We start from the raw sequence: 17,656 nt of genomic DNA on the forward strand, positions 1-17,656 counted from the left end.
GTGTGTGTGTGTGTGTGTGTGTGTGTATATATATATATATATATATATATATATATATATATATATACACAGTGCATTCAGAAAGTATTCAAACCCCCTTCACTTTTTTCTATTTTGTTATGTTGCAGCCTGATACTACAATTGTTTAAATTAATTTTTTCTCATTAATCTACACTCAATCTACCTCATAATGTGTTTATATATATATATATATATATATCTATATATATATATATATATATATCTATATATATATATATATATATATCTATATATATATATATATATATATCTATATATATATATATATATATTACTCAGGTTTCATTAAAATATCTTAGTTTGTGTGTCAAAGATTAATCAAAGTAACTTTAATAAATGTACTAAATAATGTTTTTATTAAAACAAAAATAGTTGTGAATATGAGGCAGGGTAAAGGATATAAAATATAATTAGCTCAGTATAAAAAGTCTAAATCGATTGAAAGTCACCTCTATGGTAGAAAAACAAGTGTGTGTGTGTGTGTGTGTGTGTGTGTGTGTGTGTGTGTTCTTAAAGCGAGGAGTGGAGCAGATATCCATCAAAATGGCTAAATCTGTTTTGAAATGCCATGCCTTTTACAGTATATGCCAACTTTCAAGCACTCGACCCTAAAATTTTATTTGGAAATTTCCATAAAGGTTGCTTCATTCAGTTGAATAAAAACATTTCAGCATGATAACTTATTTCCCTCTCACAGATCTGCATTATGGCACTGTTTCTCAAGCTTTTTTGTCTTACCTACCCCCATAGCCCCATCTATAAATCTCAAGTAGGTCTTTATAGACAGAAAACCAGAAATATGTTCCTTTCATACTGGATATACTTCAGCATGATTATTAATATCATTAAAGTGGTCATTATTACAATGATTCACTAAAACAGTCGATACTGTGGGTACTGAAAAACAGGCTCATCAAATACGTTACTGTCTGATTAATGAGACACCTTGCTTGTTTGCCAAAGTTTTAACTTTTTTTTAGTATAGAAAAACGATCAAAACTTTCAATTTTATTTAAATCAAATACAATTAAGTTGTAACTTCTGGTTTTATAGTCTTATGTAAGATTTGTTAAATGTTTTTGAAAGAATTATATTTTGCTTATAGTACCAAAGATGCACTTATATGATGATGCAAATTGCAATACAGTAATATTGTGAAATATCATTACAATTTCAAATGACTGTTTTCTATTTTAATGTTGTAAAATGTAATTTATTATTGTGATGGCAAAGCTGAATTTTCAGAAGCCATTACTTCAGTCTTCAGTGTCACATGATCCTTTTGAAATCATTCTAATATGGTAATCTGGTGCTCAAGAAACATTTCTTATTATTATCAATTTTGAAAAACCTTGTGCTGGTTATATTTTTTTGTGGAAACCATGGTTTTTAATGCTTTTCCAGGATTCTTTGATGAATAGAAAATTCAAAAGAGCAGCATTCATTAAAAATAGATTTATTTTCGAACATTAAAACAAAACAAAAAAAATTACAAGTCCAAACATTTGACTGGTAAGTGACGTTTATTCTTGAATGAATGAATGCCTTTATTGTCATTATACACACGTACAATGAAATCAGGATAGCTTCCCCCAGCATAATTTATTAATATCATTAAAGTGATATCCATCTTATCCATCAGTCCATATATACATGCTTGTATGGACCCCATTGGTGGCATTAAACTTTATCTATTCATATAAATGGTCATGTTTGCCATGACATTGTTGTGTCACATTGTATCTTTTTTATACATGCCGTGTTTCCACATTGCATAAGTCAGAATAACCTCTGAGTGACCTCCAGGCTGTAATCCGTGTTTCTCAGCAGAGATCTGGGGACATAAAGCTTTGATCATATGCAGCTATATTAATAGGTGTTTGAATGAATGAATGCCTTTATTGTCATTATACACACGTACAATGAAATTAGGATAGCTTCCCCCAGCATAATTTATTAATATCATTAAAGTGATATCCATCTTATCCATCAGTCCATATATACATGCTTGTATGGACCCCATTGGTGGCATTAAACTTTATCTATTCATATAAATGGTCATGTTTGCCATGACATTGTTGTGTCACATTGTATCTTTTTCATACATGCCGTGTTTCCACATTGCATAAGTCAGAATAACCTCTGAGTGACCTCCAGGCTGTAATCCGTGTTTCTCAGCAGAGATCTGGGGACATAAAGCTTTGATCATATGCAGCTATATTAATAGGTGCGTATGTGCTGTGCGTCTCTCTGATGATTGAAGTACAGTGATGTTCCCCGCCATGAGGCTGAATAAATAAGCTGCAGGGAGACTATAGGAGCCACAGCTGTGGCGAGTCTGTTAAAGGTTACTGTATTCAAGGCCCAAAGGCAAGTCAGTAAGTGTGTATATTAGTGTGCGATCAAGGGTGTGTGTGTTTCTCCACGTACACGTGTTGATGTACGTCAGCGCAAAAAAGCTGTTTTGGCACCCAGGTGCACATCGTACGCGGCTCCCCCTCTATTTCCAGACCACACACGTGCATGTATACACATATACGGTGTGTTAACCTCTTAAACAGCATAACAGTGTGCTGAGGACTCTTTGCTGGCTGTCTTACTCTATAAGGGGAGAGAGCAGAGGCAGAACTGGCCCTCTGTAAACACACATATCACTCTTGTCATACAAAATGGAAAATTTTGTCCTGTCACACTGGCAATAAGCTGACCCCACATTAACTCAACTTCATGAGTCTCAAAGCTCCATAAACAGCACAGCACCGCCGCACCACACAGACTTCGTCTCCTAAAACATCAGATATGTAAACTACTCGGAACTGCTGATGACCAAAATAAGTTGAATTCCCAATAAGACACTTTAGTCAGTGTCAGTGAAACCCTGCATGACGTAAGTCACAAGCTTATGTAGTATCCATAACAACAAACCAGACACTGGGGTGGGGGGTTCGCTAATGTTTATTTTCTTGCACAGTGAAACCCTGCATGACGTAAGTCACAAGCTTATGTAGTATCCATAACAACAAACCAGACACTGGGGTTCGCTAATGTTTATTTTCTTGCGCTGTCTGTGTTTTAGCATCCAATTCACTCAAGGAATTATGCAAATCGGGTCATGGCACAAACAGACCCAAAATATCAGTAATGAATGCAATTTAGATGCTGCAATTCTTAAATAAAGCAACAAACAACATTTTTAAAAATAAAAATACATTTAATGATGATGATGGTGATGATAATAATATGTTTAGATTTATTTATATACTATCTGCTTTCTGAGTTTTGTGAATGTGGCATATTCTATAAAAAGCCTAATTTGCATTGAAGGGATGTGTTTGCACTAAAAAGTATGACAATGACTTATTTCCTCATTGTGCAGCACTATTTTAGTGTATTTTAGAGCCTGGTTAAATTAAATATTGGGTTTTTAGAGATTTTGTTTGTTTTTGTTGTTGTTGTTACAAAAGATTACCATTTCAAATGCTGTTCTTCTGAACTTTCTTTTTATCAAAGAAATCTAAAAAAAAAAAAGGTATCATGGTTTTAACAAACTGATAATAATTTTGAGCACCCAGTCAGCATATGAGAATGATTTCTGAAGGGTCATGTGACACTGGGACTGCTAAAAATTCAGCTGTGCCAGCATAGGAATAAATTACATTTAAGAATATATTAAAACTGTTATTTTAACTGTAACTTTAAATGTAATAACATTTCACAATATTACCAGTTTTATTGTATGTTATGTTAAAGCTGTGTTTTCATTTTCCTCCAGTTTTCTCCTGTTTCCACTCACTGTCTAAAAATTTGCATGTACTGTACAATTAGGGCATTAACCAGGCGCTTATCCAAAGCAACTTCAAAGAGTTTTAACTTCAGTGGTGTGTCATACAAAATGGAAAATTTTGTCCTGTCACACTGGCAATAAGCTGACCCCACATTAACTCAACTTCATGAGTCTCAAAGCTCCATAAACAGCACAGCACCGCCGCACCACACAGACTTCGTCTCCTAAAACATCAGATATGTAAACTACTCGGAACTGCTGATGACCAAAATAAGTTGAATTCCCAATAAGACACTTTAGTCAGTGTCAGTGAAACCCTGCATGACGTAAGTCACAAGCTTATGTAGTATCCATAACAACAAACCAGACACTGGGGTTCGCTAATGTTTATTTTCTTGCGCTGTCTGTGTTTTAGCATCCAATTCACTCAAGGAATTATGCAAATCGGGTCATGGCACAAACAGACCCAAAATATCAGTAATGAATGCAATTTAGATGCTGCAATTCTTAAATAAAGCAACAAACAACATTTTTAAAAATAAAAATACATTTAATGATGATGATGGTGATGATAATAATATGTTTAGATTTATTTATATACTATCTGCTTTCTGAGTTTTGTGAATGTGGCATATTCTATAAAAAGCCTAATTTGCATTGAAGGGATGTGTTTGCACTAAAAAGTATGACAATGACTTATTTCCTCATTGTGCAGCACTATTTTAGTGTATTTTAGAGCCTGGTTAAATTAAATATTGGGTTTTTAGAGATTTTGTTTGTTTTTGTTGTTGTTGTTACAAAAGATTACCATTTCAAATGCTGTTCTTCTGAACTTTCTTTTTATCAAAGAAATCTAAAAAAAAAAAAGGTATCATGGTTTTAACAAACTGATAATAATTTTGAGCACCCAGTCAGCATATGAGAATGATTTCTGAAGGGTCATGTGACACTGGGACTGCTAAAAATTCAGCTGTGCCAGCATAGGAATAAATTACATTTAAGAATATATTAAAACTGTTATTTTAACTGTAACTTTAAATGTAATAACATTTCACAATATTACCAGTTTTATTGTATGTTATGTTAAAGCTGTGTTTTCATTTTCCTCCAGTTTTCTCCTGTTTCCACTCACTGTCTAAAAATTTGCATGTACTGTACAATTAGGGCATTAACCAGGCGCTTATCCAAAGCAACTTCAAAGAGTTTTAACTTCAGTGGTGTATAAATGTCAAGCATGCAATTCAAAAAGACGCTGGGAAAAAATAATTACTACCTAATATAAAGCACAAGATTTCTGTAATGATTAATTTTATATCAGAAAAAAATCAGTACTGTCAGTACAGTAAATCAGTATGATTTTCTTGTTTTCCAGCAGAAATATCTAAACAACCATAAAACTTAATTTAGAGGAACAGTTCACCCAAAAAAGAAAATTTGCTGAAAACGTGTTTACCTTCAGGTCATTTAAATTGTAGATGATTTTGTTTCTTCATCAGAACAGATTTGGATAAAGCATGTTTTAACTTTAACTGTTAAAGTGTTCTCTGTTTTTGCGTAACTAGGATTTACACAAGCTTCAGTCTGGATCCAGAACACCTGAGAAGAGATGATGCAAACCCTGAAACAACATACAAAATTGCCGCATTTTGCTATAAGTTTGATTGCATCATATAATAATTGCTGTTAATAGTGTTCATCGTCTGTTTGATTACGTCTTTAATTGATTTTCCCTTACATTTCTGCCATATGTACATTAACTGACAGTCACCACTGATAAGCTACCACTAAATATTGTAGAAACTTCATTTGCTGTAAAGTTTCTTTGCAATGATTTGTATTGTGAAAAGCGCTGTACAAATAAAATAAAAAAACTGTTGCTTCTGGCCAAAATATCAGTATATAATCTATAATAACTCTTCCTCCAGTGAAAAAGGACATCCCCTGTTATCTTCTCACATTAAACTTTTTTGACTAATAAATGCTTCTTGATGCATATTTCTCCCCGATTCCGAAAAGACAGCTTCTTCACTGGAGAAAGCAATATTATGGATATGAGACACGCATTTTAGCCAGACACAAACATCTGAAGTTAAAAACATCTTGATAATGAATTTGTTTATTACAAGCTTGCATCTTTTAACTTTACAAGATGTTAATTGTGTATCTGGTTTAAACGAGGACTGGATATTTTTACAGGCAATAAGACCAAAATTTTGTTTTAAAAATATTTTTTAGTCACAAGTTTTGAAAGGGGTGACTTTTGCTGTTCACACATGTATACAGAAAGTTGATTCCACCAGCGGGGTTTGAGGACAGCAAAGTGCTTAGTATTGTTGCAGAGGCTATATGAGGTGAAAGTGTGATGAGGCCCATGGAGGTGGTCGGTCAAAGTGGGTGCGTCATGGTTCAAGGTATCAGTGAAGAGCAGTGCGAGAAGAGGAGCTCTTTGTATTGAAAGTGTCATTGCTCACTGAGTGGAGAGGATACATGCTGTGTCATCATGATGTAGCTTACACACTCTCAATGTGTTTTACTGGGAATATTCAAAAGCACACCGTAAAACATGTTACGTTGTTACCCTGGAGAACATTTACAGCATGTTTAAATGCCCATTAATTCATATGCCATCACTGACCTGCCACTGTTAAGGATCATGACTCATTCATGATGATTTATTTATGGCATCTAAATAAAAAACTGCTCTACCAAGCTGAGATGTGAATAAACGTTTAGTAGTACACACCAGGCAGAAAGAACTTTACAAAGCATGTTCATTCACAATGCCTTTGGGATACTTCAATTTTCAGCCCTTCATGTCCACATAAAGATATTTTGGCCCATTTTTACAGCATGTCTTCAGGTCAGTGATATATTTGGGCTGTTTTGCATGAACTACTTGCTTCAGGTTTTGCAGCAACAAATCATTTGGGTTAAGGCTTGATCTTTGGGTTTTTTTCTACTTAATTTGGCTGTTCATTAACCCTAAAGCTTACTGTCTCATATGTGATATGCAAAAAGCCTCTAAATTATCAACATGATCAAAACTTTGCTAAAAAAATGCAATCTTCTACATGCCTTCTTTTTATAAATAAAGTATAATTCTGAAAACTTTTTTACATGGTTAACTTGTGAGTTTAAGATCAGTAGGATAAAGTCAGAGGTAATGGATGGACTGATTTCTCCATCCAAAATTAACTTTCCATCATTGACTGATAGAACCAGACATCCTCATAACAGGATACTCCCAGCAAGACGCATTACAGTTGTGATGAGTTTGTTTTGTCTCATTATTATTCTAACGGCTGTCTGAATGATCCAGGTGGTATTTGATAACTTTGGATATGCGGCAATGTTTCGAAGTGCGGAAATTTTCTTTTTGGCATTCAAAGCATTCCTCTAACTCAATGAAATAATGACCACCAACATCAAGCAATTCAAGACAGACATTTATGTTTTATTCTGCAGTTCTGTGTGACCTTCTGAAATACTGAAAGTGTAGTGATGTTGGTGATTTTTTTAGATCGTACACTAATGGCTATAACTTCCTGATAAAAAGTAAAACTACAGAGTGTTCAAAATAAATTGTAAGCCATAAATCATAAGATTATAATAGTCTATGAAACATACTGGAACATTTGAGATACCTATTAAAAGGTCTGCATAGTTTTTTAACAGAACAGAACAGTAGGCATTAGATTAGTATGTTCATGAAAAGCAAAAAAGAGAAGATTTTGTTCGAAATTGATGTTTATTCTTTGTTGAATAACATCCACTCTATGATTTAGACAATCAGCTCATATTTTTATCTAAATTAACACAATACCACTGTGATAAATGGATCTCAACCCCTCTCATGCTCACTGAGGGGTCTTGTTGTTTTAACAAAATATATAATTTTAGCATTTTAGTCAAAAGCTGCACTCATCAAATTGAATCCGTCACAGTAGACTTTTTTATGCAATGGATGTTTAGTTTGTGTCAAGTGTGTTTATCTTTCGTTAAAAAATTGTTCCCAGTAGGATTTGCTTTCCAAACAATGTACAGTGAATAAATAGTGGCATTATATTTTACTGAATTGTGGTTGGACTGATTTGATTTGACTTTTGTTTCATCTTTGAGAGAGAGAGAGTTGTGCTACCTGACAGAGTTCAGGATGTGCTCGCATATGGGATAGAATGACCTAGTTACGTACTCTCTAGAGGAGAGAGAAGTGTGTGTGTCTGTCTGCATCATAAAGCACAAGATTTCTGTAATGATTAATTTTATATCAGAAAAAAATCAGTACTGTCAGTACAGTAAATCAGTATGATTTTCTTGTTTTCCAGCAGAAATATCTAAACAACCATAAAACTTAATTTAGAGGAACAGTTCACCCAAAAAAGAAAATTTGCTGAAAACGTGTTTACCTTCAGGTCATTTAAATTGTAGATGATTTTGTTTCTTCATCAGAACAGATTTGGATAAAGCATGTTTTAACTTTAACTGTTAAAGTGTTCTCTGTTTTTGCGTAACTAGGATTTACACAAGCTTCAGTCTGGATCCAGAACACCTGAGAAGAGATGATGCAAACCCTGAAACAACATACAAAATTGCCACATTTTGCTATAAGTTTGATTGCATCATATAATAATTGCTGTTAATAGTGTTCATCGTCTGTTTGATTACGTCTTTAATTGATTTTCCCTTACATTTCTGCCATATGTACATTAACTGACAGTCACCACTGATAAGCTACCACTAAATATTGTAGAAACTTCATTTGCTGTAAAGTTTCTTTGCAATGATTTGTATTGTGAAAAGCGCTGTACAAATAAAATAAAAAAACTGTTGCTTCTGGCCAAAATATCAGTATATAATCTATAATAACTCTTCCTCCAGTGAAAAAGGACATCCCCTGTTATCTTCTCACATTAAACTTTTTTGACTAATAAATGCTTCTTGATGCATATTTCTCCCCGATTCCGAAAAGACAGCTTCTTCACTGGAGAAAGCAATATTATGGATATGAGACACGCATTTTAGCCAGACACAAACATCTGAAGTTAAAAACATCTTGATAATGAATTTGTTTATTACAAGCTTGCATCTTTTAACTTTACAAGATGTTAATTGTGTATCTGGTTTAAACGAGGACTGGATATTTTTACAGGCAATAAGACCAAAATTTTGTTTTAAAAATATTTTTTAGTCACAAGTTTTGAAAGGGGTGACTTTTGCTGTTCACACATGTATACAGAAAGTTGATTCCACCAGCGGGGTTTGAGGACAGCAAAGTGCTTAGTATTGTTGCAGAGGCTATATGAGGTGAAAGTGTGATGAGGCCCATGGAGGTGGTCGGTCAAAGTGGGTGCGTCATGGTTCAAGGTATCAGTGAAGAGCAGTGCGAGAAGAGGAGCTCTTTGTATTGAAAGTGTCATTGCTCACTGAGTGGAGAGGATACATGCTGTGTCATCATGATGTAGCTTACACACTCTCAATGTGTTTTACTGGGAATATTCAAAAGCACACCGTAAAACATGTTACGTTGTTACCCTGGAGAACATTTACAGCATGTTTAAATGCCCATTAATTCATATGCCATCACTGACCTGCCACTGTTAAGGATCATGACTCATTCATGATGATTTATTTATGGCATCTAAATAAAAAACTGCTCTACCAAGCTGAGATGTGAATAAACGTTTAGTAGTACACACCAGGCAGAAAGAACTTTACAAAGCATGTTCATTCACAATGCCTTTGGGATACTTCAATTTTCAGCCCTTCATGTCCACATAAAGATATTTTGGCCCATTTTTACAGCATGTCTTCAGGTCAGTGATATATTTGGGCTGTTTTGCATGAACTACTTGCTTCAGGTTTTGCAGCAACAAATCATTTGGGTTAAGGCTTGATCTTTGGGTTTTTTTCTACTTAATTTGGCTGTTCATTAACCCTAAAGCTTACTGTCTCATATGTGATATGCAAAAAGCCTCTAAATTATCAACATGATCAAAACTTTGCTAAAAAAATGCAATCTTCTACATGCCTTCTTTTTATAAATAAAGTATAATTCTGAAAACTTTTTTACATGGTTAACTTGTGAGTTTAAGATCAGTAGGATAAAGTCAGAGGTAATGGATGGACTGATTTCTCCATCCAAAATTAACTTTCCATCATTGACTGATAGAACCAGACATCCTCATAACAGGATACTCCCAGCAAGACGCATTACAGTTGTGATGAGTTTGTTTTGTCTCATTATTATTCTAACGGCTGTCTGAATGATCCAGGTGGTATTTGATAACTTTGGATATGCGGCAATGTTTCGAAGTGCGGTAATTTTCTTTTTGGCATTCAAAGCATTCCTCTAACTCAATGAAATAATGACCACCAACATCAAGCAATTCAAGACAGACATTTATGTTTTATTCTGCAGTTCTGTGTGACCTTCTGAAATACTGAAAGTGTAGTGATGTTGGTGATTTTTTTAGATCGTACACTAATGGCTATAACTTCCTGATAAAAAGTAAAACTACAGAGTGTTCAAAATAAATTGTAAGCCATAAATCATAAGATTATAATAGTCTATGAAACATACTGGAACATTTGAGATACCTATTAAAAGGTCTGCATAGTTTTTTAACAGAACAGAACAGTAGGCATTAGATTAGTATGTTCATGAAAAGCAAAAAAGAGAAGATTTTGTTCGAAATTGATGTTTATTCTTTGTTGAATAACATCCACTCTATGATTTAGACAATCAGCTCATATTTTTATCTAAATTAACACAATACCACTGTGATAAATGGATCTCAACCCCTCTCATGCTCACTGAGGGGTCTTGTTGTTTTAACAAAATATATAATTTTAGCATTTTAGTCAAAAGCTGCGCTCATCAAATTGAATCCGTCACAGTAGACTTTTTTATGCAATGGATGTTTAGTTTGTGTCAAGTGTGTATCTTTCGTTAAAAAATTGTTCCCAGTAGGATTTGCTTTCCAAACAATGTACAGTGAATAAATAGTGGCATTATATTTTACTGAATTGTGGTTGGACTGATTTGATTTGACTTTTGTTTCATCTTTGAGAGAGAGAGAGTTGTGCTACCTGACAGAGTTCAGGATGTGCTCGCATATGGGATAGAATGACCTAGTTACGTACTCTCTAGAGGAGAGAGAAGTGTGTGTGTCTGTCTGCATCTTTCTTTCGGAGAGATGAGGTGTGAGTGCGTGGTGTGGCGAGTACAGGGGCTGTTACGTGTCTGTCAGGGCACAGGGAGGTGAGGCCTGGTCTCTACGGATGCCACTGGTCCAGTAGCTCCTCACATGCTCATTGAAATTATTTTAAGTTTCGCCGCCTTGGAGTTATAAGTTTCTATCTGCATTCTGAGCAGTTTTTAGATTTTGAGCTTCTAAGTTTTTGCGTTCCATAGACTTCTGTAGATAGAACCCTTTTTGTTTTCTAAAAAAGGCCCAAAAATGTACTCAACATACAAAAGAAACATCACATAATGTAAATAAGTTAATCACAGAATAGGAATATGTGAATAACTCAATTTTGACAAAAATGTCAGATAGAACCTTATAATTCCAAGGCGGCGGTTTATCAAAAGCAGATAGACTGTTATAATTCTGTATACATTACCATTCAAAACTGAGGGGTTTGGGAAAATGTTTAACTGTTTTCGAAAGAAATCTCTTATGCTCACAAAGGCTGTATTTATTTGATCAAAAATGCAGTAAAAATAGTAATATTTGGAAATATTGTGATGATGTATTTCCTATATTAATGTATTGTTTTTAATATACTACAGTGTTTATTTTGATATGCTTTTTCTATTTTAATGTATTTTAAAATGTAATATATTAAAATGATTTTAAATTGATATATTAACATATTTTTAAATGTAATATGTATTTATATTTTAAAATGTAATTAATGCTGATTGCAGAAGTTTAATACGATTTTACAGAAATTTGTAACAAACAAACAATCTTACTGACCCCCAACTTTTGAGTAGTAGGTGAACTTGTATGTATGTATATATATGTATATGTATATGTACACTGAACAAAATTATAAATGCAACACTTGTTTTTGCCCGAAAACCAGTCAGTATCTAGTGTGACCACCATTTGCCTCACGCAGTGCAACACATCTCCTTCACATAGAGTTGATCAGGTTGTTGATTGTGGCCTGTGGAATGTTGGTCCACTCCTATGCATTTTTTTTTATTTTATATATATATATATATATATATATATATATATATATATATGAATTCAATATATTTATTTAAAATATTATTCTTATTTAGGGTGAAAAACCGAAGTTTAACCGAAGTTTTTTAATCAAGAAATGCTCAAATAACTCTTTGGTGCATTCAAGTCATTTCGGAATGCTATTGATCAAATTAAGTTTATATAAAAAGTTGTAATTGTTAATCTTAACAGTACAGTTTATTTTTGTGATTTTGCACTTGCCAGAAAATACTCATTTAGTTAATAAGTATGCAGACGTGTGCAAACAATCAACATTTCACATGATTTTTCCTGTGGCAGCTCAGGAATAATATAATATGTCAATAAAATGTCAATTACATACCTAATGTAAATAATTTGCATGGTTGCTTTTGAGTTTCCAGCCTTAGTATGTGAAAAAGAGAGAAGTGTTATATGCAAATGCGTTGTAGGAATGCTTTATTACTACAAAAATCAATTTAATGCACATGGTCATCATAATTCTGATTTCCAAACTCATTAGTAGGAACTTCCCTGGCACACACTGTATTTACTTTTTTAATGTGGCACTAACATTTATAACTGTAGCTGCCCTAAACTGGCTCACAGGTATTTCAAAGGATCATTAATCTCCACAAGGGTAACTTTAAATGAAACCCTGTATTTTACATAAAACCACCAAACAGAACAAGTAACAGAACTATAACCCATATTAACTCTAAATAACATTTATTAAAATTCCAGCTCCCACAGCTAGCACAGATCTACTTAACTAACTATTCGAATTCAGCAGCCAATGACTGCCCTCCCTAAAGCATAATGAGCAGCTGCAGTGTGTTTTCCTTGCCGGTTGCACATTTGTTGCATTTCATTGCAAAAAAAAATAAAACAAATAACATATAAAAAATGACAGGAATATGGCAGGAACGTCTTTGATCCAAACTTAGCAAAGGCATGAAATCCTATGGGTCAAACAGACTCTGTCCCAATGATGGACATTCATAACACATCGCTGGTGTTATTGAGATAAAATTAAGGGTAAAAAAGTGTGCCCTCAGACTGATGTTTGTCCTGCTCATCCCTGCCTCATTATTTTCATGTCACACAATTCCACTGCATTTCACTGATGGTGTCATAATAGGGCTTGAGGGAACATCTGCTCTCTGTCAGTGAGAGTTCTCGAGTGCTGCAGGACCAATGGACGGTCGCTCGGACCGTTGATTGATGGATCCATGGGACAATTCTTTTCCTCAGTGCAGCTGAGACAGAAACTTCACCATGGCAACCTGACAAAGCAAGTTAGACCTGTTGAAATAATTCCTTGTTCTGAATTCTATTATGATCTGAGCACGTCTTTGTCTGTAATTTGTGCCAGTACGTTTATGTAATATTATGACAATCACCGCTAATGTTCTTAAAGCCTGTTAACACCAAGGACTATAACAATAACTATAAAGTTTTAAAAATCATTCTAATTCTGTGAGAACAGAAGAGTCCAATGACACAGAGGATGAAATCATCCAGTCAGAATCCCTCCAACTTTAAAGAGCTCAATCATTTAAAATGTCAGACGACTTTATAGTTATGGCATGACCTCAGCAATGTGCATCAATGGAACTTTTCAAACACCTGTATCTGCGACAACAGAATCTCTGATTAATAAGAGCAATTGCATAGCTAAAATAGCTAACATTAAATATCAACTGAAATTGTAATGTTTTGAATAGTTCATCCAAAAAAAAAAAAAGGCGTCATTTACACACCTACATGTTGTTCCAAACCTGTATGACTTTCTTCCATGAAGCTCAAGGGGATGTTTTTAGCCCCAAAAAAATAAAAATATTCTGAAGGCACCCATTCACTGCAGAAGATCCACTGGTGATCAAGTGATGGAATTGAGAATTTCTCCAAATCTGTTCAGATGAAAAAACTAACTCATCTACATCTTGGATAGCAACTTTTAATTTTTGGGTGAATTATTTCTTTAAAGAATGTTTTTGCTGCTCTGTTAAATAGAATGAAAGTGGATGGGACCAAAAGCTGTCCAGCTCAAGCAACGAATAAAAACAAAAAACTCAACTATTTTATGAGTTTTCTGAAGCAATATAATAACTGTGTGACAAAAACCAAAATATAATTTTTTTTACTGAAATTCTTGCGTTGAAAATCTTGCTTAATATCCTAGTCAACCATTCACTCTCATCATATGGAAAAGAGCAGCTTGGATGCTCTGCTACTGTATAAGTAACGTCTTTTGTGTTCCATTAAAGAAAGAAAATTATACAGGTTTGGAACAACATGAAAGTGTGTACATGATGACAAGAGTTTATATTTTTGGGGGAAGTAATCATTGAACTAAATGGAAAATAAAGGTTCTGAATACCCTTATTTATTTATAGGCTTCGTAGCCTACAAAGAGAGGCATGAAAGAGCATGGCATTCATATGGTACATATGCATATACATATAGGCCTATGTGGTACGTATATATATCTATAAACATAAACAATTTTTTCACAGGTAATGAGCCTCTTCATCTTTTTCTTTCTTTCCTGTGTTGTTGCTAATAAGCGTTAATTAAAAGAGTCTGTCTCTACCTCACCAAGGTCAGTCAAGAGGGGAATCCCACTCATATCTTCTTACTCTCTGATGTTAGGACAGTTTGTGGAAATAATTTGCCATTTTATCATTATTCATAATTAATGAAGCAGATTATCAGTTAAAGCAGACAAAAACCTGTATTGCAGACGTGTCTGTTACAGTGTTGTGCAACTGAAGCAAACCCCCTGAGCAAAAACAGATCATTATACGTTCAATTTTTAAATTCTGACATTGTGAAAAGTTATCAGCAAATTCAACTTTCCGGTTGATGTCACATGCTCAATATGGTGAACATCTTAGCTATATATACACAAGATCTGGAACAAGTCTTCATCCTGGATTGAACTTCCTGTCATCAGAGACAAACGAACTGTCACCACACTGAATGCTTCCTGCTAGAGAGACATAACGGCACGATAGAAATATTGATCACATGTGTCTGACTGAAGATTCATATAACTCTATCAGCGTTTATCACCCTACAGAGTAAGATGTTATAACATCTTACTCAATCACAGAATCAATACCCACAGCTCCTCCCTCCCCCATTACAGCCCATTAACGGTGAGATGTAGGCTGACGATGAAACGTTCTTCCTCGACAGCCGTCGTTAGTAGAGACTCGGACTCGTTGTCAGTTCTGTTCTGATTTCACCCCACAGCTGATGAATCAGTCAGACGGAGAATGCCAACAGGCCATCGGTCCCTTATGCCACCCAGGGGACAAGCCCACGTCGCCCAGGCAGAGGATTGATTAGGTTCCTTTATTTCAAGCACTTCTTTTACCAAGGAAGGATCAATGAGAGTTTCTTGACTGGCTTTGGCTCCTGTCTGCTGTGGGACTGCTTTCTCCACTGCTGTTGTAGCGTGTTAGAGATTGTGCCAAACAGGTTGTTCATTAGCACAGAGCTAGTCAGTCTGCGCCAGGATCACCAAGTATCATTTGCTGTTACAATAGAAGATGTCACTGCAAGCTGAGACTTAGGAAGGATGAGATCAGACTCAGATAGTGTTAAATATTAAAGATAGCATGATAAGTGGTTTGACTGACATTTAAAATATTTATATATGTACTTAAAGGGACAGTTCACCAAAAATTTGCATTGGAACCCTCATGTTGTTTCAAACATAATGGCTTCTGTGAAACACAATGTAAGCTCATAAAGGAGATAAAACAGTGTAAAAAGTACATTTCTGCCACCTACTGGATTGGAGTGTGAACAGAAGAGCAATGTCCTATAGCGATTTTACAATACAATTAAATAATGTTTTGTTAAATATATATATATATTTTTAACTCAAACCAGAAAAATGGAAAACGATCAATGTACTTGTTTGCTGACACTCTTGGCTACCACTGTATTGTTGTTGTTATTAATATTAAGTTGGCTTGAAAAAGCCAACTTACTGATATTCTATTTAAGCTTCTTATTATTCTTCTTGCTAAAAATGGTGACTCTAACTCCTACAGCTTTAACTCTACAAACTCCAAACTCAGCCCAGCTCTTCAGACCAGAGATGGGCACTCGAGTTTGTGACAAGACGTTTCTGATCTACATTTAGCATTATTAATCTGTAGGCTAAGAACAAAAGAAAAAATATATATATATGTATATGTATATGTATATGTATATATATATGTATGTATGTATATATATATGTATATATGTATGTATATATGTATGTATATATGTATGTATATATGTATATATGTATGTATATATGTATATATGTATATATGTTCTGTGTTTTTCTGTCAATATGGGGTGCTGTGTGTACATTAATGAGGAAAAAATTAACTTAAATGATTTTAGCAAATGGCTGCAATATAACAAAGAGTGAAAAATTTAAGGGGGTCTGAATACTTTCCGTACCCACTGTATGTGTGTGTGTGTGTAGGCCTAATTATAATTGGGAAAATTGTTGTTAGAGGGCTAGGATGTAACAAACTTTGAAACTGTTAGTTATCTTTCTTTTCTGCTCAAGATGAGAACGTTTTGATTATTGTAGCTACTTTGTTTTTAGTAGGCTAGATACTACTTTTAAGTAAAATATTAAAATAGTATAGATTTCAGGAGAAAAACCCTGAACAGAAACAGTATTTTTTTTGTCACATGGCCTCTCATGTATCTAAATGTAAAAATACAATACATATAAAAATGTATTTATTGATTTTTTATTTATTTTTTTGTCCAGACCTTTGCTTGGAAGAAATCCGGACTTTGACTTAGACTTTGGCAAGTCGTCCAGGTCCTGAAGCTGCAAAGCAGCCCCAGACCATCACACTACCACCACCATGTTTGACTGTTGGTATGATGTTGTTCTTTTTATGAAATGCTGTGTTGGTTTTACACCAGATGTAACGGGACACACACCTTCCAAAAAGTTCAACTTTTGTCTCATCAGTCCTCAGAGTATTTGCCCAAAAGTCTTGGGAATAATCAAGATGTTTTTTGGCAAATGTGAGACGAGCCTTTGTGTTTTTTTTGGTCAGCAATGGCTTTTGCTTTGGAACTCTCCCATGGATGCCATTTTTGCCCAGTCTCTTACTTACTGTTGAATCATGAACACTGACCTTAATTGAGGCAAGTGAGGCCTGCAGTTCTTTAGATTGTAAGGAAATTAACTCATTTATTTTTATAAGTTTTATAAAGGAAGTAATTATTATTATTTAGCTCAGGTTTTGAGAGGAATCGAATCTGAAGATTCGAAGTCAACCTGATTAGAACTGTTTTCAAATTTGATAGTTTACACTTTATCAACTGTTCGTCCAGCGAGATGTTAACGTCCGTGTATCTTAACAATTTGAATATTTGTATTTTCCCTGGCCACAGGTTAATACATGCTTTTGATAGGTTATAAGCTATGAGCTAGGTAACGTAATCTGGGCAGAGTTTTAACTTTAAAATTACACGACAAAAGACAATACTTCTTTATAAATTAAACAAGAATTTATTGGCTATTCTAGATTACATTAAGCTAAAACACACACACACACACACACACACA

The sequence above is a fragment of the Sinocyclocheilus grahami genome, unplaced genomic scaffold (assembly GCF_001515645.1).
Source record: "Sinocyclocheilus grahami isolate Dianchi unplaced genomic scaffold, SAMN03320097.WGS_v1.1 scaffold564.1, whole genome shotgun sequence".
NCBI lineage: Eukaryota > Metazoa > Chordata > Actinopteri > Cypriniformes > Cyprinidae > Sinocyclocheilus > Sinocyclocheilus grahami.